The 23,746-nt window shown below is 56.7% G+C and overlaps 1 long non-coding RNA gene across 1 annotated transcript in view; it reads left to right on the top strand.

Moving 5' to 3' along the window:
- The window catches only part of LOC140405527 (uncharacterized), a 92,661-nt gene extending 69,501 nt beyond the window's left edge, over nucleotides 1-23,160 (top strand). The window contains exon 3 of the long non-coding RNA XR_011938629.1: nucleotides 22,891-23,160. This is a non-coding gene — a long non-coding RNA (uncharacterized lncRNA). The remainder of the gene's footprint in view (nucleotides 1-22,890) is intronic.
- Nucleotides 23,161-23,746: the final 586 nt, after the last annotated feature.

Genomic DNA, 23,746 nt, shown 5'->3' with positions numbered 1-23,746 from the left:
CTGGGATATAGTTCCACACACACTGACGCTCACTGGGATACAGTTCCACACACACGGAGTCTCACTGGGGTACGGGTCCCACACACTGACTCTCACTGAGGTACGGATTCCACACACACCGACTCTCACTGGGATATCGGTTCCACACACACTGACTCTCACTGGGGTACGGGTTCCACACACACTGACTCTCACTGGGGTACGGGTCCCACACACACTGACTCACTGGTGTACGGGTTCCACACACACTGACTCTCACTGGGGTACGGGTCCCACACACACTGACTCACTGGGGTACGGGTTACACACACACTGACTCTCACTGGGGTACGGGTCCCACACACACTGACTCTCACTGGGGTACGGGTTCCACACACACTGACTCTCACTGGGGTACGGGTCCCACACACACTGACCCCCACTAGGGTACGGGTCCCCCACACACTGACTCTCACTGGGGTACGGGTCCCACACACACTGACTCTAACTGGGGTACGGGTCCCACACACACTGACTCTCACTGGGGTACGGGTTCCACACATACTGATTCTCACTGGGGTACGGGTCCCACACACACTGACTCTCACTGGGGTACGGGTTCCACACACACTGACTCTCACTGGGGTACGGGTCCCACACACACTGACTCTCACTGGGGTACGGGTCCCGCACACACTGACTCTCAGCGGGGTACGGGTTCCACACACACTGACTCTCACTGGGATACGGGTCCCACACACACTGACCCTCACTGGGGTACGGGTCCCATACACACTGACTCTCACTGGGGTACGGGTCCCACACACACTGACTCTCACTGGGGTACGGGTTCCACACACACTGACTCTCACTGGGATACGGGTCCCACACACACTGACCCTCACTGGGGCACGGGTCCCACACACACTGACTCTCACTGGGATACGGGTCCCACACACACTGACCCTCACTGGGGTACGGGTCCCACACACACTGACTCTCACTGGGATACGGGTCCCACACACACTAACTCTCACTGGGGTACGGGTCCCACACACACTGACTCTCACTGGGATACAGTTCCACACACACTGACTCTCACTGGGGTACGGGTCCCACACACACTGACTCTCACTGGGGTACGGGTTCCACACACACTGACTCTCACTGGGATACGGGTCCCACACACACTGACCCTCACTGGGGCACGGGTCCCACCACACTGACTCTCACTGGGATACGGGTCCCACACACACTGACCCTCACTGGGGTACGGGTCCCACACACACTGACTCTCACTGGGATACGGGTCCCACACACACTGACTCTCACTGGGGTACGGGTCCCACACACACTGACTCTCACTGGGATACAGTTCCACACACACTGACTCTCACTGGGGTACGGGTCCCACACACACTGACTCTGACTGGGATACAGTTCCACACACACTGACTCTCACTGGGATACGGGTCCCACACACACTGACCCTCACTGGGGTACGGGTCCCACACACACTGACTCTCACTGGGATACGGGTCCCACACACACTGACTCTCACTGGGATACGGGTCCCACACACACTGACTCTCACTGGGGTACGGGTCCCACACACACTGACTCTCAATGGGGTATGGGTCCCACACACACTGACACTCACTGGGGTACGGGTCCCACACACACTGACTCTCACTGGGTTACAGTTCCACACACACTCACCCTCACTGGGGTATGGATTCCACACACGCTGACTCTGACTGGGATACAGTTCCACACACACTGACTCTCACTGGGGTGCGGGTCCCACACACACTGACTCTCACTGGGGTACGGGTCCCACACACGCTGACTCTGACTGGGATACGGGTCCCACACACACTGACTCTCACTGGGGTACGGGTCCCACACACACTGACTCTCACTGGGATACGGGTCCCACACACACTGACTCTCACTGGGATACGGGTCCCACACACACTGACTCTCACGGGGGTACAGGTTCCACACACACTGACTCTAACTGGGGTACGGGTCCCACACACACTGACTCTCAATGGGGTATGGGTCCCACACACACTGTCTCTCACTGGGTTACAGTTCCACACACACTCACCCTCACTGGGGTATGGATTCCACACACGCTGACTCTGACTGGGATACAGTTCCACACACACTGACTCTCAATGGGGTATGGGTCCCACACACACTGACTCTCACTGGATTACAGTTCCACACACACTCACCCTCACTGGGGTATGGATTCCACACACACTGGCTCTCACTGGGATACAGTTCCACACACACTGACTCTCACTGGGGTACGGGTCCCACACACACTGACTCTCACTGGGGTACGGGTCCCACACACACTGACTCTCACTGTGGTACGGGTCCCACACACACTGACTCTCGCTGGGGTACGGGTCCCACACACACTGACTCTCGCTGGGGTACGGGTCCCACACACACTAACTCTCACTGGGGTACGGGTCCCACACACACTGACTCTCACTGGGATACGGGTCCCACACACACTGACTCTCACTGGGGTACGGGTCCCACACACACTGACTCTCACTGGGGTACGGGTCCCACACACACTGACTCTCACTGGGGTACGGGTCCCACACACACTGACTCTCACTGGGGTACAGGTTCCACACACACTGACTCTCAATGGGGTATGGGTCCCACACACACTGACTCTCACTGGGGTATGGGTCCCACACACACTGACTCTCACTGGGATACAGTTCCACACACACTCACCCTCACTGGGGTATGGATTCCACACACGCTGACTCTGACTGGGATACAGTTCCACACACACTGACTCTCACTGGGATACAGATCCACACACACTGACTCTCACTGGGGTACGGGTCCCACACACACTGACTCTCACTGGGGTACGGGTCCCACACACACTGACTCTCACTGGGGTACGGGTCCCACACACACTGACTCTCACTGGGGTACGGGTCCCACACACACTGACTCTCACTGGGGTACGGGTTACACACACACACTGACTCTCGCTGGGGTACGGATTCCACACACACACTGACTCTCATTGGAGTACATGTTCCACACACACACTGACTCTCACTGGGGTACGGGTCCCACACACACTGACTCTCACTGGGGTACGGGTCCCACACACACTGACTCTCACTGGGGTACGGATTCCACACACACACTGACTCTCATTGGGATACGGGTCTCACACACACTGACTCTCATTGGGGTACAGGTTCCACACACACTGACACTCACTGGGGTACGGGTCCCACACACACTGACTCTCACTGGGGTACAGGTTCCACACACACACTGACTCTCACTGGGGTACCGGTTCCACACACACTGACTCTCACTGGGGTACGGGTCCCACACACACTGAGTCTCACTGGATACGGGTCCCACACACACTGACTCTCACTGGGGTATGGGTCCCACACACACTTACTCTCACTGGGGTACGGGTCCCACACACACTGAGTCTCACTGGGGTACGGGTCCCACACACACTGACTCTCACTGGGGTACGGGTCCCACACACACTGACTCTCGCTGGGATACGGGTCCCACACACACTGACTCTCACTGGGGTACGGGTTACACACACACTGACTCTCACTGGGGTACGGGTCCCACACACACTGACTCCCACTGGGGTACAGGTCCCACACACACTTACTCTCACTGGGGTACGGATTCCACTCACACTTACTCTCACTGTGGTACAGATTCCACACACACTGACTCCCACTGGGGTACGGATTCCACACACACTCACTCTCACTGGGGTACGGGTCCCACACACACTGACTCTCACTGGGGTACGGATTCCACACACACCGACTCTCACTGGGGTACGGGTCCCACACACACTGACTCTCACTGGGGTACGGGTTCCACACACACTGACTCTCACTGGGGTACGGGTTCCACACACACTGACTCTCACTGGGGTACGGGTCCCACACACACTGACTCTCACTGGGGTATGGGTCCCACACACACTGACACTCACTGGGGTACGGGTCCCACACACACTGACTCTCACTGGGGTACGGGTTCCACACACACTGACTCTCACTGGGGTACGGGTCCCACACACACTGACTCTCACTGGGGTACGGGTCCCGCACACACTGACTCTCAGCGGGGTACGGGTTTCACACACACTGACTCTCACTGGGATACGGGTCCCACACACACTGACCCTCACTGGGTTACGGGTCCCACACACACTGACTCTCACTGGGGTACGGGTCCCACACACACTGACTCTCACTGGGGTACGGGTTCCACACACACTGACTCTCACTGGGATACGGGTCCCACAGACACTGACCCTCACTGGGGCACGGGTCCCACACACACTGACTCTCACTGGGATACGGGTCCCACACACACTGACCCTCACTGGGGTACGGGTCCCACACACACTGACTCTCACTGGGATACGGGTCCCACACACACTGACTCTCACTGGGGTACGGGTCCCACACACATTGACTCTCACTGGGCTACGGGTCCCACACACACTGACTCTCACTGGGGTACGGGTCCCACACACACTGACTCTCACTGGGATACAGTTCCACACACACTGACTCACTAGGGTACGGGTCCCACACACACTGACTCTCACTGGGGTACGGGTCCCACACACATTGACCCTCACTGGGGTACGGGTCCCACACACACTGACTCTCACTGGGATACGGGTCCCACACACACTGACTCTCACTGGGATACGGGTCCCACACACACTGACTCTCACTGGGGTACGGGTCCCACACACACTGACTCTCACTGGGATACGGGTCCCACACACACTGACTCTCACTGGGGTACGGGTCCCACACACACTGACTCTCACTGGGGTACGGGTCCCACACACACTGACTCTCACTGGGGTACGGATTCCACACACACACTGACTCTCATTGGAGTACAGGTTCCACACACACACTGACTTTCACTGGGATACGGGTCTCACACACACTGACTCTCACTGGGGTACAGGTTCCACACACACACTGACTCTCACTGGGGTACCGGTTCCACACACACTGACTCTCACTGGGGTACGGGTCCCACACACACTGAGTCTCACTGGATACGGGTCCCACACACACTGACTCTCACTGGGGTATGGGTCCCACACACACTTACTCTCACTGGGGTACGGGTCCCACACACACTGACTCTCACTGGGGTACGGGTCCCACACACACTGACTCTCACTGGGGTACGGGTCCCACACACACTGACTCTCGCTGGGATACGGGTCCCACACACACTGACTCTCACTGGGGTACGGGTTACACACACACTGACTCTCACTGGGGTATGGGTCCCACACACACTGACTCTCACTGGGGTACGGGTCCCACACACACTGACTCCCACTGGGGTACAGGTCCCACACACACTTACTCTCACTGGGGTACGGATTCCACTCACACTTACTCTCACTGTGGTACAGATTCCACACACACTGACTCCCACTGGGGTACGGATTCCACACACACCGACTCTCACTGGGGTACGGGTCCCACACACACTGACTCTCACTGGGGTACGGATTCCACACACACACTGACTCTCATTGGAGTACAGTTTCCACACACACACTGACTTTCACTGGGATACGGGTCTCACACACACTGACTCTCATTGGGGTACAGGTTCCACACACACTGACACTCACTGGGGTACGGGTCCCACACACACTGACTCTCACTGGGGTACAGGTTCCACACACACACTGACTCTCACTGGGGTACCGGTTCCACACACACTGACTCTCACTGGGGTACGGGTCCCACACACACTGAGTCTCACTGGATACGGGTCCCACACACACTGACTCTCACTGGGGTATGGGTCCCACACACACTTACTCTCACTGGGGTACGGGTCCCACACACACTGAGTCTCACTGGGGTACGGGTCCCACACACACTGACTCTCACTGGGGTACGGGTCCCACACACACTGACTCTTGCTGGGATACGGGTCCCACACACACTGACTCTCACTGGGGTACGGGTTACACACACACTGACTCTCACTGGGGTACGGGTCCCACACACACTGACTCCCACTGGGGTACAGGTCCCACACACACTTACTCTCACTGGGGTACGGATTCCACTCACACTTACTCTCACTGTGGTACAGATTCCACACACACTGACTCCCACTGGGGTACGGATTCCACACACACTCACTCTCACTGGGGTACGGGTCCCACACACACTGACTCTCACTGGGGTACGGATTCCACACACACCGACTCTCACTGGGGTACGGGTCCCACACACACTGACTCTCACTGGGGTACGGGTTCCACACACACTGACTCTCACTGGGGTACGGGTCCCACACACACTGACTCTCACTGGGATACGGGTCCCACACACACTGACTCACTGGGGTACGGGTTCCACACACACTGACTCTCACTGGGATACGGGTCCCACACACACTGACTCTCACTGGGGTACGGGTTCCACACACACTGACTCTCACTGGGGTACGGGTCCCACACACACTGACTCACTGGGGTACGGGTTCCACACACACTGACTCTCACTGGGGTACGGGTTACACACACACTGACTCTCACTGGGGTACGGGTCCCACACACACTGACTCTCACTGGGGTACGGGTCCCACACACACTGACCCCCACTGGGGTACAGGTCCCACACACTCTGACTCTCACTGGGGTACGGGTTCCACATACACTGACTCCCACTGGGGTATAGGTCCCACACACACTGACTCTCACTGGGGTACAGGTCCCACACACACTGACCCCCACTAGGGTACGGGTCCCCCACACACTGACTCTCACTGGGGTACGGGTCCCACACACACTGACTCTCACTGGGGTACGGATCCCACACACACTGACTCTCACTGGGGTACGGGTTCCACACATACTGACTCTCACTGGGGTACTGGTCCCACACACACTGGCTCTCACTGGGGTACTGGTCCCACACACACTGGCTCTCACTGGGGTACGGGTCCCACACACACTGACTCTCACTGGGGTACGGGTCCCACACACACTGACTCTCACTGGGGTACGGGTTCCACACACACTGACTCTCACTGGGGTACGGGTCCCACACACACTGACTCTCACTGGGGTACGGGTCCCGCACACACTGACTCTCAGCGGGGTACGGGTTTCACACACACTGACTCTCACTGGGATACGGGTCCCACACACACTGACCCTCACTGGGTTACGGGTCCCACACACACTGACTCTCACTGGGGTACGGGTCCCACACACACTGACTCTCACTGGGGTACGGGTTCCACACACACTGACTCTCACTGGGGTACGGGTCCCACACACACTGACTCTCACTGGGATACAGTTCCACACACACTGACTCTCACTGGGGTACGGGTCCCACACACACTGACTCTGACTGGGATACAGTTCCACACACACTGACTCTCACTGGGATACGGGTCCCACACACACTGACCCTCACTGGGGTACGGGTCCCACACACACTGACTCTCACTGGGATACGGGTCCCACACACACTGACTCTCACTGGGATACGGGTCCCACACACACTGACTCTCACTGGGGTACGGGTCCCACACACACTGACTCTCAATGGGGTATGGGTCCCACACACACTGACACTCACTGGGGTACGGGTCCCACACACACTGACTCTCACTGGGTTACAGTTCCACACACACTCACCCTCACTGGGGTATGGATTCCACACACGCTGACTCTGACTGGGATACAGTTCCACACACACTGACTCTCACTGGGGTGCGGGTCCCACACACACAGACTCTCACTGGGGTACGGGTCCCACACACGCTGACTCTGACTGGGATACGGGTCCCACACACACTGACTCTCACTGGGGTACGGGTCCCACACACACTGACTCTCACTGGGATACGGGTCCCACACACACTGACTCTCACTGGGATACGGGTCCCACACACACTGACTCTCACGGGGGTACAGGTTCCACACACACTGACTCTCACTGGGGTACGGGTCCCACACACACTGACTCTCAATGGGGTATGGGTCCCACACACACTGTCTCTCACTGGGTTACAGTTCCACACACACTCACCCTCACTGGGGTATGGATTCCACACACGCTGACTCTGACTGGGATACAGTTCCACACACACTGACTCTCAATGGGGTATGGGTCCCACACACACTGACTCTCACTGGGTTACAGTTCCACACACACTCACCCTCACTGGGGTATGGATTCCACACACACTGGCTCTCACTGGGATACAGTTCCACACACACTGACTCTCACTGGGGTACGGGTCCCACACACACTGACTCTCACTGGGGTACGGGTCCCACACACACTGACTCTCACTGTGGTACGGGTCCCACACACACTGACTCTCGCTGGGGTACGGGTCCCACACACACTGACTCTCGCTGGGGTACGGGTCCCACACACACTGACTCTCACTGGGGTACGGGTCCCACACACACTGACTCTCACTGGGATACGGGTCCCACACACACTGACTCTCACTGGGGTACGGGTCCCACACACACTGACTCTCACTGGGGTACGGGTCCCACACACACTGACTCTCACTGGGGTACGGGTCCCACACACACTGACTCTCACTGGGGTACAGGTTCCACACACACTGACTCTCAATGGGGTATGGGTCCCACACACACTGACTCTCACTGGGGTATGGGTCCCACACACACTGACTCTCACTGGGATACAGTTCCACACACACTCACCCTCACTGGGGTATGGATTCCACACACGCTGACTCTGACTGGGATACAGTTCCACACACACTGACTCTCACTGGGATACAGATCCACACACACTGACTCTCACTGGGGTACGGGTCCCACACACACTGACTCTCACTGGGGTACGGGTCCCACACACACTGACTCTCACTGGGGTACGGGTCCCACACACACTGACTCTCACTGGGGTACGGGTCCCACACACACTGACTCTCACTGGGGTACGGGTTACACACACACACTGACTCTCGCTGGGGTACGGATTCCACACACACACTGACTCTCATTGGAGTACATGTTCCACACACACACTGACTCTCACTGGGGTACGGGTCCCACACACACTGACTCTCACTGGGGTACGGGTCCCACACACACTGACTCTCACTGGGGTACGGATTCCACACACACACTGACTCTCATTGGGATACGGGTCTCACACACACTGACTCTCATTGGGGTACAGGTTCCACACACACTGACACTCACTGGGGTACGGGTCCCACACACACTGACTCTCACTGGGGTACAGGTTCCACACACACACTGACTCTCACTGGGGTACCGGTTCCACACACACTGACTCTCACTGGGGTACGGGTCCCACACACACTGAGTCTCACTGGATACGGGTCCCACACACACTGACTCTCACTGGGGTATGGGTCCCACACACACTTACTCTCACTGGGGTACGGGTCCCACACACACTGAGTCTCACTGGGGTACGGGTCCCACACACACTGACTCTCACTGGGGTACGGGTCCCACACACACTGACTCTCGCTGGGATACGGGTCCCACACACACTGACTCTCACTGGGGTACGGGTTACACACACACTGACTCTCACTGGGGTACGGGTCCCACACACACTGACTCCCACTGGGGTACAGGTCCCACACACACTTACTCTCACTGGGGTACGGATTCCACTCACACTTACTCACACTGTGGTACAGATTCCACACACACTGACTCCCACTGGGGTACGGATTCCACACACACTCACTCTCACTGGGGTACGGGTCCCACACACACTGACTCTCACTGGGGTACGGATTCCACACACACCGACTCTCACTGGGGTACGGGTCCCACACACACTGACTCTCACTGGGGTACGGGTTCCACACACACTGACTCTCACTGGGGTACGGGTTCCACACACACTGACTCTCACTGGGGTACGGGTCCCACACACACTGACTCTCACTGGGGTATGGGTCCCACACACACTGACACTCACTGGGGTACGGGTCCCACACACACTGACTCTCACTGGGGTACGGGTTCCACACACACTGACTCTCACTGGGGTACGGGTCCCACACACACTGACTCTCACTGGGGTACGGGTCCCGCACACACTGACTCTCAGCGGGGTACGGGTTTCACACACACTGACTCTCACTGGGATACGGGTCCCACACACACTGACTCTCGCTGGGATACGGGTCCCACACACACTGACTCTCACTGGGGTACGGGTTACACACACACTGACTCTCACTGGGGTACGGGTCCCACACACACTGACTCCCACTGGGGTACAGGTCCCACACACACTTACTCTCACTGGGGTACGGATTCCACTCACACTTACTCACACTGTGGTACAGATTCCACACACACTGACTCCCACTGGGGTACGGATTCCACACACACTCACTCTCACTGGGGTACGGGTCCCACACACACTGACTCTCACTGGGGTACGGATTCCACACACACCGACTCTCACTGGGGTACGGGTCCCACACACACTGACTCTCACTGGGGTACGGGTTCCACACACACTGACTCTCACTGGGGTACGGGTTCCACACACACTGACTCTCACTGGGGTACGGGTCCCACACACACTGACTCTCACTGGGGTATGGGTCCCACACACACTGACACTCACTGGGGTACGGGTCCCACACACACTGACTCTCACTGGGGTACGGGTTCCACACACACTGACTCTCACTGGGGTACGGGTCCCACACACACTGACTCTCACTGGGGTACGGGTCCCGCACACACTGACTCTCAGCGGGGTACGGGTTTCACACACACTGACTCTCACTGGGATACGGGTCCCACACACACTGACTCTCACTGGGTTACGGGTCCCACACACACTGACTCTCACTGGGGTACGGGTCCCACACACACTGACTCTCACTGGGGTACGGGTTCCACACACACTGACTCTCACTGGGATACGGGTCCCACACACACTGACCCTCACTGGGGCACGGGTCCCACACACACTGACTCTCACTGGGATACGGGTCCCACACACACTGACCCTCACTGGGGTACGGGTCCCACACACACTGACTCTCACTGGGATACGGGTCCCACACACACTGACTCTCACTGGGGTACGGGTCCCACACACATTGACTCTCACTGGGATACGGGTCCCACACACACTGACTCTCACTGGGGTACGGGTCCCACACACACTGACTCTCACTGGGATACAGTTCCACACACACTGACTCACTAGGGTACGGGTCCCACACACACTGACTCTCACTGGGGTACGGGTCCCACACACATTGACTCTCACTGGGATACAGTTCCACACACACTGACTCTCACTGGGGTACAGGTCCCACACACACTGACTCTCACTGGGGTACGGGTCCCACACACACGGACTCTCACTGGGGTACGGGTTCCACACACACTGACTCTCACAGGGGTACGGGTCCCACACACACTGTCTCTCACTGGGGTACGGGTCCCACACACACTGTCTCTCACTGGGGTACGGGTCCCACACACACTGACTCTCACTAGGGTACGGGTCCCACACACAGACTCTCACTGGGATACGGGTCCCACACACACTGACTCTCACTGGGATACGGGTCCCACACACACTGACTCTCACTGGGATACGGGTCCCACACACACTGTCTCTCACTGGGGTACGGGTCCCACACACACTGTCTCTCACTGGGGTACGGGTCCCACACACACTGACTCTCACTAGGGTACGGGTCCCACACACAGACTCTCACTGGGATACGGGTCCCACACGCACTGACTCTCACTGGGGTACGGGTCCCACACACACTGACTCTCACTGGGGTACGGGTCCCACACACACTGACTCTCACTGGGATACGGGTCCCACACACACTGACTCTCACTGGGATACGGGTCCCACACACACTGACTCTCACGGGGGTACAGGTTCCACACACACTGACTCTCAATGGGGTATGGGTCCCACACACACTGTCTCTCACTGGGTTACAGTTCCACACACACTCACCCTCACTGGGGTATGGATTCCACACACGCTGACTCTGACTGGGATACAGTTCCACACACACTGACTCTCAATGGGGTATGGGTCCCACACACACTGACTCTCACTGGGTTACAGTTCCACACACACTCACCCTCACTGGGGTATGGATTCCACACACACTGGCTCTCACTGGGATACAGTTCCACACACACTGACTCTCACTGGGGTACGGGTCCCACACACACTGACTCTCACTGGGGTACGGGTCCCACACACACTGACTCTCACTGTGGTACGGGTCCCACACACACTGACTCTCGCTGGGGTACGGGTCCCACACACACTGACTCTCGCTGGGGTACGGGTCCCACACACACTGACTCTCACTGGGGTACGGGTCCCACACACACTGACTCTCACTGGGATACGGGTCCCACACACACTGACTCTCACTGGGGTACGGGTCCCACACACACTGACTCTCACTGGGGTACGGGTCCCACACACACTGACTCTCACTGGGGTACGGGTCCCACACACACTGACTCTCACTGGGGTACAGGTTCCACACACACTGACTCTCAATGGGGTATGGGTCCCACACACACTGACTCTCACTGGGGTATGGGTCCCACACACACTGACTCTCACTGGGATACAGTTCCACACACACTCACCCTCACTGGGGTATGGATTCCACACACGCTGACTCTGACTGGGATACAGTTCCACACACACTGACTCTCACTGGGATACAGATCCACACACACTGACTCTCACTGGGGTACGGGTCCCACACACACTGACTCTCACTGGGGTACGGGTCCCACACACACTGACTCTCACTGGGGTACGGGTCCCACACACACTGACTCTCACTGGGGTACGGGTCCCACACACACTGACTCTCACTGGGGTACGGGTTACACACACACACTGACTCTCGCTGGGGTACGGATTCCACACACACACTGACTCTCATTGGAGTACATGTTCCACACACACACTGACTCTCACTGGGGTACGGGTCCCACACACACTGACTCTCACTGGGGTACGGGTCCCACACACACTGACTCTCACTGGGGTACGGATTCCACACACACACTGACTCTCATTGGGATACGGGTCTCACACACACTGACTCTCATTGGGGTACAGGTTCCACACACACTGACACTCACTGGGGTACGGGTCCCACACACACTGACTCTCACTGGGGTACAGGTTCCACACACACACTGACTCTCACTGGGGTACCGGTTCCACACACACTGACTCTCACTGGGGTACGGGTCCCACACACACTGAGTCTCACTGGATACGGGTCCCACACACACTGACTCTCACTGGGGTATGGGTCCCACACACACTTACTCTCACTGGGGTACGGGTCCCACACACACTGAGTCTCACTGGGGTACGGGTCCCACACACACTGACTCTCACTGGGGTACGGGTCCCACACACACTGACTCTCGCTGGGATACGGGTCCCACACACACTGACTCTCACTGGGGTACGGGTTACACACACACTGACTCTCACTGGGGTACGGGTCCCACACACACTGACTCCCACTGGGGTACAGGTCCCACACACACTTACTCTCACTGGGGTACGGATTCCACTCACACTTACTCACACTGTGGTACAGATTCCACACACACTGACTCCCACTGGGGTACGGATTCCACACACACTCACTCTCACTGGGGTACGGGTCCCACACACACTGACTCTCACTGGGGTACGGATTCCACACACACCAACTCTCACTGGGGTACGGGTCCCACACACACTGACTCTCACTGGGGTACGGGTTCCACACACACTGACTCTCACTGGGGTACGGGTTCCACACACACTGACTCTCACTGGGGTACGGGTCCCACACACACTGACTCTCACTGGGGTATGGGTCCCACACACACTGACACTCACTGGGGTACGGGTCCCACACACACTGACTCTCACTGGGGTACGGGTTCCACACACACTGACTCTCACTGGGGTACGGGTCCCACACACACTGACTCTCACTGGGGTACGGGTCCCGCACACACTGACTCTCAGCGGGGTACGGGTTTCACACACACTGACTCTCACTGGGATACGGGTCCCACACACACTGACCCTCACTGGGTTACGGGTCCCACACACACTGACTCTCACTGGGGTACGGGTCCCACACACACTGACTCTCACTGGGGTACGGGTTCCACACACACTGACTCTCACTGGGATACGGGTCCCACACACACTGACCCTCACTGGGGCACGGGTCCCACACACACTGACTCTCACTGGGATACGGGTCCCACACACACTGACCCTCACTGGGGTACGGGTCCCACACACACTGACTCTCACTGGGATACGGGTCCCACACACACTGACTCTCACTGGGGTACGGGTCCCACACACATTGACTCTCACTGGGATACGGGTCCCACACACACTGACTCTCACTGGGGTACGGGTCCCACACACACTGACTCTCACTGGGATACAGTTCCACACACACTGACTCACTAGGGTACGGGTCCCACACACACTGACTCTCACTGGGGTACGGGTCCCACACACATTGACTCTCACTGGGATACAGTTCCACACACACTGACTCTCACTGGGGTACAGGTCCCACACACACTGACTCTCACTGGGGTACGGGTCCCACACACACGGACTCTCACTGGGGTACGGGTTCCACACACACTGACTCTCACAGGGGTACGGGTCCCACACACACTGTCTCTCACTGGGGTACGGGTCCCACACACACTGTCTCTCACTGGGGTACGGGTCCCACACACACTGACTCTCACTAGGGTACGGGTCCCACACACAGACTCTCACTGGGATACGGGTCCCACACACACTGACTCTCACTGGGATACGGGTCCCACACACACTGACTCTCACTGGGATAAGGGTCCCACACACACTGTCTCTCACTGGGGTACGGGTCCCACACACACTGTCTCTCACTGGGGTACGGGTCCCACACACACTGACTCTCACTAGGGTACGGGTCCCACACACAGACTCTCACTGGGATACGGGTCCCACACACACTGACTCTCACTGGGGTACGGGTCCCACACACACTGACTCTCACTGGGATACGGGTCCCACACACACTGACTCTCACTGGGGTACGGGTCCCACACACACTGACTCTCACTGGGGTACGGGTCCCACACACACTGACTCTCACTGGGGTACGGATTCCACACACACACTGACTCTCATTGGAGTACAGGTTCCACACACACACTGACTTTCACTGGGATACGGGTCTCACACACACTGACTCTCACTGGGGTACAGGTTCCACACACACACTGACTCTCACTGGGGTACCGGTTCCACACACACTGACTCTCACTGGGGTACGGGTCCCACACACACTGAGTCTCACTGGATACGGGTCCCACACACACTGACTCTCACTGGGGTATGGGTCCCACACACACTTACTCTCACTGGGGTACGGGTCCCACACACACTGAGTCTCACTGGGGTACGGGTCCCACACACACTGACTCTCACTGGGGTACGGGTCCCACACACACTGACTCTCGCTGGGATACGGGTCCCACACACACTGACTCTCACTGGGGTACGGGTTACACACACACTGACTCTCACTGGGGTACGGGTCCCACACACACTGACTCCCACTGGGGTACAGGTCCCACACACACTTACTCTCACTGGGGTACGGATTCCACTCACACTTACTCTCACTGTGGTACAGATTCCACACACACTGACTCCCACTGGGGTACGGATTCCACACACACCGACTCTCACTGGGGTACGGGTCCCACACACACTGACTCTCACTGGGATACGGATTCCACACACACACTGACTCTCATTGGAGTACAGGTTCCACACACACACTGACTTTCACTGGGATACGGGTCTCACACACACTGACTCTCATTGGGGTACAGGTTCCACACACACTGACACTCACTGGGGTACGGGTCCCACACACACTGACTCTCACTGGGGTACAGGTTCCACACACACACTGACTCTCACTGGGGTACCGGTTCCACACACACTGACTCTCACTGGGGTACGGGTCCCACACACACTGACTCTCACTGGGGTACGGGTCCCACACACACTGACTCTCGCTGGGATACGGGTCCCACACACACTGACTCTCACTGGGGTACGGGTTACACACACACTGACTCTCACTGGGGTACGGGTCCCACACACACTGACTCCCACTGGGGTACAGGTCCCACACACACTTACTCTCACTGGGGTACGGATTCCACTCACACTTACTCTCACTGTGGTACAGATTCCACACACACTGACTCCCACTGGGGTACGGATTCCACACACACTCACTCTCACTGGGGTACGGGTCCCACACACACTGACTCTCACTGGGGTACGGATTCCACACACACCGACTCTCACTGGGGTACGGGTCCCACACACACTGACTCTCACTGGGGTACGGGTTCCACACACACTGACTCTCACTGGGGTACGGGTCCCACACACACTGACTCTCACTGGGATACGGGTCCCACACACACTGACTCACTGGGGTACGGGTTCCACACACACTGACTCTCACTGGGATACGGGTCCCACACACACTGACTCTCACTGGGGTATGGGTTCCACACACACTGACTCTCACTGGGGTACGGGTCCCACACACACTGACTCACTGGGGTACGGGTTCCACACACACTGACTCTCACTGGGGTACGGGTTACACACACACTGACTCTCACTGGGGTACGGGTCCCACACACACTGACTCTCACTGGGGTACGGGTCCCACACACACTGACCCCCACTGGGGTACAGGTCCCACACACTCTGACTCTCACTGGGGTACGGGTTCCACATACACTGACTCCCACTGGGGTATAGGTCCCACACACACTGACTCTCACTGGGGTACAGGTCCCACACACACTGACCCCCACTAGGGTACGGGTCCCCCACACACTGACTCTCACTGGGGTACGGGTCCCACACACACTGACTCTCACTGGGGTACGGATCCCACACACACTGACTATCACTGGGGTACGGGTTCCACACATACTGACTCTCACTGGGGTACGGGTCCCACACACACTGACTCTCACTGGGGTACGGGTTCCACACACACTGACTCTCACTGGGATACGGGTCCCACACACACTGACCCTCACTGGGGCACGGGTCCCACACACACTGACTCTCACTGGGATACGGGTCCCACACACACTGACCCTCACTGGGGTACGGGTCCCACACACACTGACTCTCACTGGGATACGGGTCCCACACACACTGACTCTCACTGGGGTACGGGTCCCACACACATTGACTCTCACTGGGATACGGGTCCCACACACACTGACTCTCACTGGGGTACGGGTCCCACACACACTGACTCTCACTGGGATACAGTTCCACACACACTGACTCACTAGGGTACGGGTCCCACACACACTGACTCTCACTGGGGTACGGGTCCCACACACATTGACTCTCACTGGGATACAGTTCCACACACACTGACTCTCACTGGGGTACAGGTCCCACACACACTGACTCTCACTGGGGTACGGGTCCCACACACACGGACTCTCACTGGGGTACGGGTTCCACACACACTGACTCTCACTGGGGTACGGGTCCCACACACACTGACTCTCACTGGGGTACAGGTCCCACACACACTGACTCTCACTGGGGTACGGGTCCCACACACACTGACTCTCACTGGGGTACGTGTCCCACACACACTGACTCTCACTGGGATACGGGTTCCACACACACTGACTCTCACAGGGGTACGGGTCCCACACACACTGTCTCTCACTGGGGTACGGGTCCCACACACACTGTCTCTCACTGGGGTACGGGTCCCACACACACTGACTCTCACTAGGGTACGGGTCCCACACACAGACTCTCACTGGGATACGGGTCCCACACACACTGACTCTCACTGGGATACGGGTCCCACACACACTGACTCTCACTGGGATACGGGTCCCACACACACTGTCTCTCACTGGGGTACGGGTCCCACACACACTGTCTCTCACTGGGGTACGGGTCCCACACACACTGACTCTCACTAGGGTACGGGTCCCACACACAGACTCTCACTGGGATACGGGTCCCACACACACTGACTCTCACTGGGGTACGGGTCCCACACACACTGACTCTCACTGGGATACGGGTCCCACACACACTGACTCTCACTGGGGTACGGGTCCCACACACACTGACTCTCACTGGGATACGGGTCCCACACACACTGACCCTCACTAGGGTACGGGTCCCACACACAGACTCTCACTGGGATACGGGTCCCACACACACTGACTCTCACTGGGGTACGGGTCCCACACACACTGACTCTCACTGGGATACGGGTCCCACACACACTGACTCTCACTGGGGTACGGGTCCCACACACACTGACTCTCACTGGGATACGGGTCCCACACACACTGACCCTCACTGGGGTACGGGTCCCACACACACTGACTCTCACTGGGGTACGGGTCCCACACACACTGACTCTCACTGGGGTACGGGTCCCACACACACTGACTCTCACTGGGGTACGGGTCCCACACACACTGACTCTCACTGGGATACGGGTCCCACACACACTGACCCTCACTGGGGTACGGGTCCCACACACACTGACTCTCACTGGGATACGGGTCCCACACACACTGACTCTCACTGGGGTACGGGTCCCACACACACTGACTCTCACTGGGGTACGGGTCCCACACACACTGACTCTCACTGGGATACGGGTCCCACACACACTGACTCTCACTGGGGTATGGGTCCCACACACACTGACTCTCACTGGGATACGGGTCCCACACACACTGACCCTCACTGGGGCACGGGTCCCACACACACTGACTCTCACTGGGGCACGGGTTCCACACGCACTGACTCTCTCTGGGGTACGGAGTGCCGCACACACTGGCCCTCACTGGGGCACGGGTCCCACACACACTGACTCTCACTGGGGTACGGGTTCCACACATACTGACTCTCACTGGGGCACGGGTCCCACACACACTGACTCTCACTGGGGTACGGGTCCCACACACACTGACTCTCACTGGGGTACGGGTTCCACACACACTGACTCTCACTGGGGTACGGGTTCCACACGCACTGACTCTCTCTGGGGTACGGGTCCCACACACACTGACTCTCACTGGGGTACGGAGTGCCGCAAGGACCAATGATTGACCCTCAGCTATTTACAATCTATATTTATGACCTGGGGTGAAGAGAGTAATGTATGGAAATTTGCTAAAGCTAGGTGAGGAATGTAAGCTGTGAGGAGGATTCAAAGAGTCTGCAAGGAGATATGAACAGGTTGAGTGGGTGAGTAGCAAGGTGACAGGTGGAGTATAGTGTAGGAAAGTTTAGAGTTATTCACTTTATTCGTATGAATGGAAAAATTGATTGTTGCTCTTCAGAGAGACTTGGGTGAGCTTGTACAAGAAACGCACAAAGTTAACATGCAGGTGTAGCAAAGAATTGGGAAGGGAAATGGCATATTGCTCTTTATTACAAGGGGACTGGTGTGTATGAATAACAAAGTCTTGTTATAATTGGACAAGGTTTTGGTGAGGCCACATCTGGAATACTGAGTGTCGTTTTGGTCTCTATATTTGACTGGCATGGGGGGCGGTACAGTGAAGATTCACTGGATTGGTCACTGGGCTGAGGGGTTGTCCTATGATAAGAGTCTGTCGATATTCTCCGGAGTTTGGATCAATGAGAGGTGATCACATTGAAACATAGAAGATTCTGAAGGGGTTTGACAGGGTGGATACGGAGAGATTGTTTCCCCCTGGCTGGGGTTTGACAGGGTGGATACTGAGAGATTGTTTCCCCCTGGCTGGGGTTTGACAGGGTGGATACTGAGAGATTGTTTCCCCCTGGCTGGGGTTTGACAGGGTGGATACTGAGAGATTGTTTCCCCCGGGCTGGGGTTTGACAGGGTGGATACTGAGAGATTGTTTCCCCCTGGCTGGGGTTTGACAGGGTGGATACTGAGAGATTGTTTCCCCCTGGCTGGGGTTTGACAGGGTGGATACTGAGAGATTGTTTCCCCCGGGCTGGGGTTTGACAGGGTGGATACTGAGAGATTGTTTCCCCCTGGCTGGGGTTTGACAGGGTGGATACTGAGAGATTGTTTCCCCCTGGCTGGGGTTTGACAGGGTGGATACTGAGATAGTGTTTCCCCCTGGCTGGGGTTTGACAGGGTGGATACGGAGAGATTGTTTCCCCCTGGCTGGGGTTTGACAGGGTGGATACGGAGAGATTGTTTCCCCCCTGGCTGGGGTTTGACAGGGTGGATACTGAGATAGTGTTTCCCCCTGGCTGGGGTTTGACAGGGTGGATACGGAGAGATTGTTTCCCCCTGGCTGGGGTTTGACAGGGTGGATACTGAGAGATTGTTTCCCCCTGGCTGGGGTTTGACAGGGTGGATACGGAGAGATTGTTTCCCCCTAGCTGGGGTTTGACAAGGTGGATACTGAGAGATTGTTTCCCCCTGTCTGGGGTTTGACTGGGTGGATACTGAGAGATTGTTTCCCCCTAGCTGGGGTTTGACAGGGTGGATACTGAGAGATTGTTTCCCCCTGGCTGGGGTTTGACAGGGTGGATACTGAGAGATTGTTTCCCCCTGGCTGGGGTTTGACAGGGTGGATACTGAGAGATTGTTTCCCCCTGGCTGGGGTTTGACAGGATAAATACTGAGAGATTGTTTCCCCCTGGCTGGGGTTTGACAGGGTGGATACGGAGAGATTGTTTCCCCCTGACTGGGGTTTGACAGGGTGGATACTGAGAGATTGTTTCCCCCCGGCTGGGGTTTGACAGGATGGATACGGAGAGATTGTTTCCCCCTGGCTGGGGTTTGACAGGGTGGATACTGAGAGATTGTTTCCCCCTGGCTGGGGTTTGACAGGGTGGATACGGAGAGATTGTTTCCCCCTGGCTGGGGTTTGACAGGGTGGATACTGAGCGATTGTTTCCCCCTGGCTGGGGTTTGACAGGGTGGATACTGAGAGATTGTTTCCCCCTGGCTGGGGTTTGACAGGGTGGATACGGAGAGATTGTTTCCCCCTGGCTGGGGTTTGACAGGGTGGATACTGAGAGATTGTTTCCCCCTGGCTGGGGTTTGACAGGGTGGATACGGAGAGATTGTTTCCCCCTGGCTGGGGTTTGACAGGGTGGATACTGAGCGATTGTTTCCCCCTGGCTGGGGTTTGACAGGGTGGATACTGAGAGATTGTTTCCCCCTGGCTGGGGTTTGACAGGGTGGATACGGAGAGATTGTTTCCCCTGGCTGGGGTTTGACAGGGTGGATACTGAGAGATTGTTTCCCCCTGGCTGGGGTTTGACAGGGTGGATACGGAGAGATTGTTTCCCCCTGGCTGGGGTTTGACAGGGTGGATACTGAGCGATTGTTCCCCCCTGGCTGGGGTTTGACAGGGTGGATACGGAGAGATTGTTTCCCCTGGCTGGGGTTTGACAGGGTGGATACTGAGAGATTGTCTCCCCCTGGCTGGGGTTTGACAGGGTGGATACTGAGAGATTGTTTCCCCCTGGCTGGGGTTTGACAGGGTGGATACGGAGAGATTGTTTCCCCCTGGCTGGGGTTTGACAGGGTGGATACTGAGCGATTGTTTCCCCCTGGCTGGGGTTTGACAGGGTGGATACTGAGAGATTGTTTCCCCCTGGCTGGGGTTTGACAGGGTGGATACGGAGAGATTGTTTCCCCTGGCTGGGGTTTGACAGGGTGGATACTGAGAGATTGTCTCCCCCTGGCTGGGGTTTGACAGGGTGGATACGGAGAGATTGTTTCCCCTGGCTGGGGTTTGACAGGGTGGATACTGAGAGATTGTCTCCCCCTGGCTGGGGTTTGACAGGGTGGATACTGAGAGATTGTTTCCCCCTGGCTGGGGTTTGACAGGGTGGATACTGAGAGATTGTTTCCCCCTGGCTGGGGTTTGACAGGGTGGATACGGAGAGATTGTTACCCCCTGGCTGGGGTTTGACAGGGTGGATACGGAGAGATTGTTACCCCCTGGCTGGGGTTTGACAGGGTGGATACTGAGAGATTGTTTCCCCCTGGCTGGGGTTTGACAGGGTGGATACTGAGAGATTGTTTCCCCCTGGCTGGGGTTTGACAGGGTGGATACTGAGAGATTGTTTCCCCCTGGCTGGGGTTTGACAGGGTGGATACGGAGAGATTGTTTCCCCCTGGCTGGGGAATCTACAACGCGGGGGTCACAGTCTCAGGATAAGGAAACGATCATTTAGGACGGAGATGAGGAGAAATTTCTTCACTCAAAGGGGTGTGAATATTTGGTGAACCGATGTTTTAAGGTGGAGTCCCCCAGGGGTCAGTGTCAGGATCCCTGGCTTTTCCTGATATCAGTGACCTCGACCTTGCTAGTGGGGGAGAAAACAGGGGAGTGGCACTGTTGGTGAATTGCTCCTTCAGACGGGCTGAATGGTTCACTCCGGCTCCTATTCCTTCTGGTCTCCCAAGTCTCAAGTCGAATCATTTTTGCCATTCGGAAACTTGACGGACCATTTCAATTGGTGCCCTGCTCCAGATTCTCTTTCTCTGTGAAACGATCTCAGTTTGTGCGAATGATGAACAGAGTGCGAGTGATCTCCTTTTCGGTTGTGTACAGGGTTAGGACTCCGTCCCGTACACATTGTTGCGTTTGACAAATGTTCTATGAATCATGAAATCATGTTTCTGCTCCAGGTTGAAACGGAAGAGGAGAAAGATGAGGCAGAGGTCCCAATAACTGACTCAGTACTGACCATCACAACCTGACAGTGGAAACTGGAGACAGTGGAAAGAATCTTATGAACCCCTCAACTCCTGGACTGTTTACTAAACCCAGACACTGGATGAAGATGTTTACAGGACATTTGATTTGTGTTCTGGGACTCCACGAAGGAGCTGCATCACATTAGGAATCGTGCGTTGAAGGAGCACCTTTCAGAAATAAAAGTTTCATTTCTTCTTTAATCTTCCACCTCTTCACTCCTGGGGAAAGAGTTGAACTTCAACCAGGCACAAAAAACTTGGTTGTGGGTTCCACAAGAACACCTGCAAGAGACGCGGGCAAACACAACAGGATATTCACCCAGCTGTTTACACACTGACCACACACTGGCGCTGTTTACACACTGACCGCACAGTGGCGCTGTTTACACACTGACCGCACAGTGGCGCTGTTTACACACTGACCGCACAGTGGCGCTGTTTACACACTGACCGCACAGTGGCGCTGTTTACACACTGACCGCACAGTGGCGCTGTTTACACACTGACCGCACAGTGGCGCTGTTTACACACTGACCGCACAGTGGCGCTGTTTACACACTGACCGCACAGTGGCGCTGTTTACACACTGACCGCAGAGTGGTGCTGTTTACACACTGACTGCACAATGGCGCTGTTTGCACACTGACCGCACAGTGGCGCTGTTCACACACTGACCACCCAGTGGTGCTGTTTACACACTGACCACACAGTGTCGCTGTCTTCACACTGACCGCACAGTGGCGCTGTTTACACACTGACCACACAGTGTCGCTGTTTACACACTGAC

Source organism: Scyliorhinus torazame, chromosome X (genome assembly GCF_047496885.1).
Source record: "Scyliorhinus torazame isolate Kashiwa2021f chromosome X, sScyTor2.1, whole genome shotgun sequence".
NCBI lineage: Eukaryota > Metazoa > Chordata > Chondrichthyes > Carcharhiniformes > Scyliorhinidae > Scyliorhinus > Scyliorhinus torazame.
Note: the sequence above shows the minus strand (reverse complement) of the source record. Positions and strands in the feature narration are given on the sequence as shown.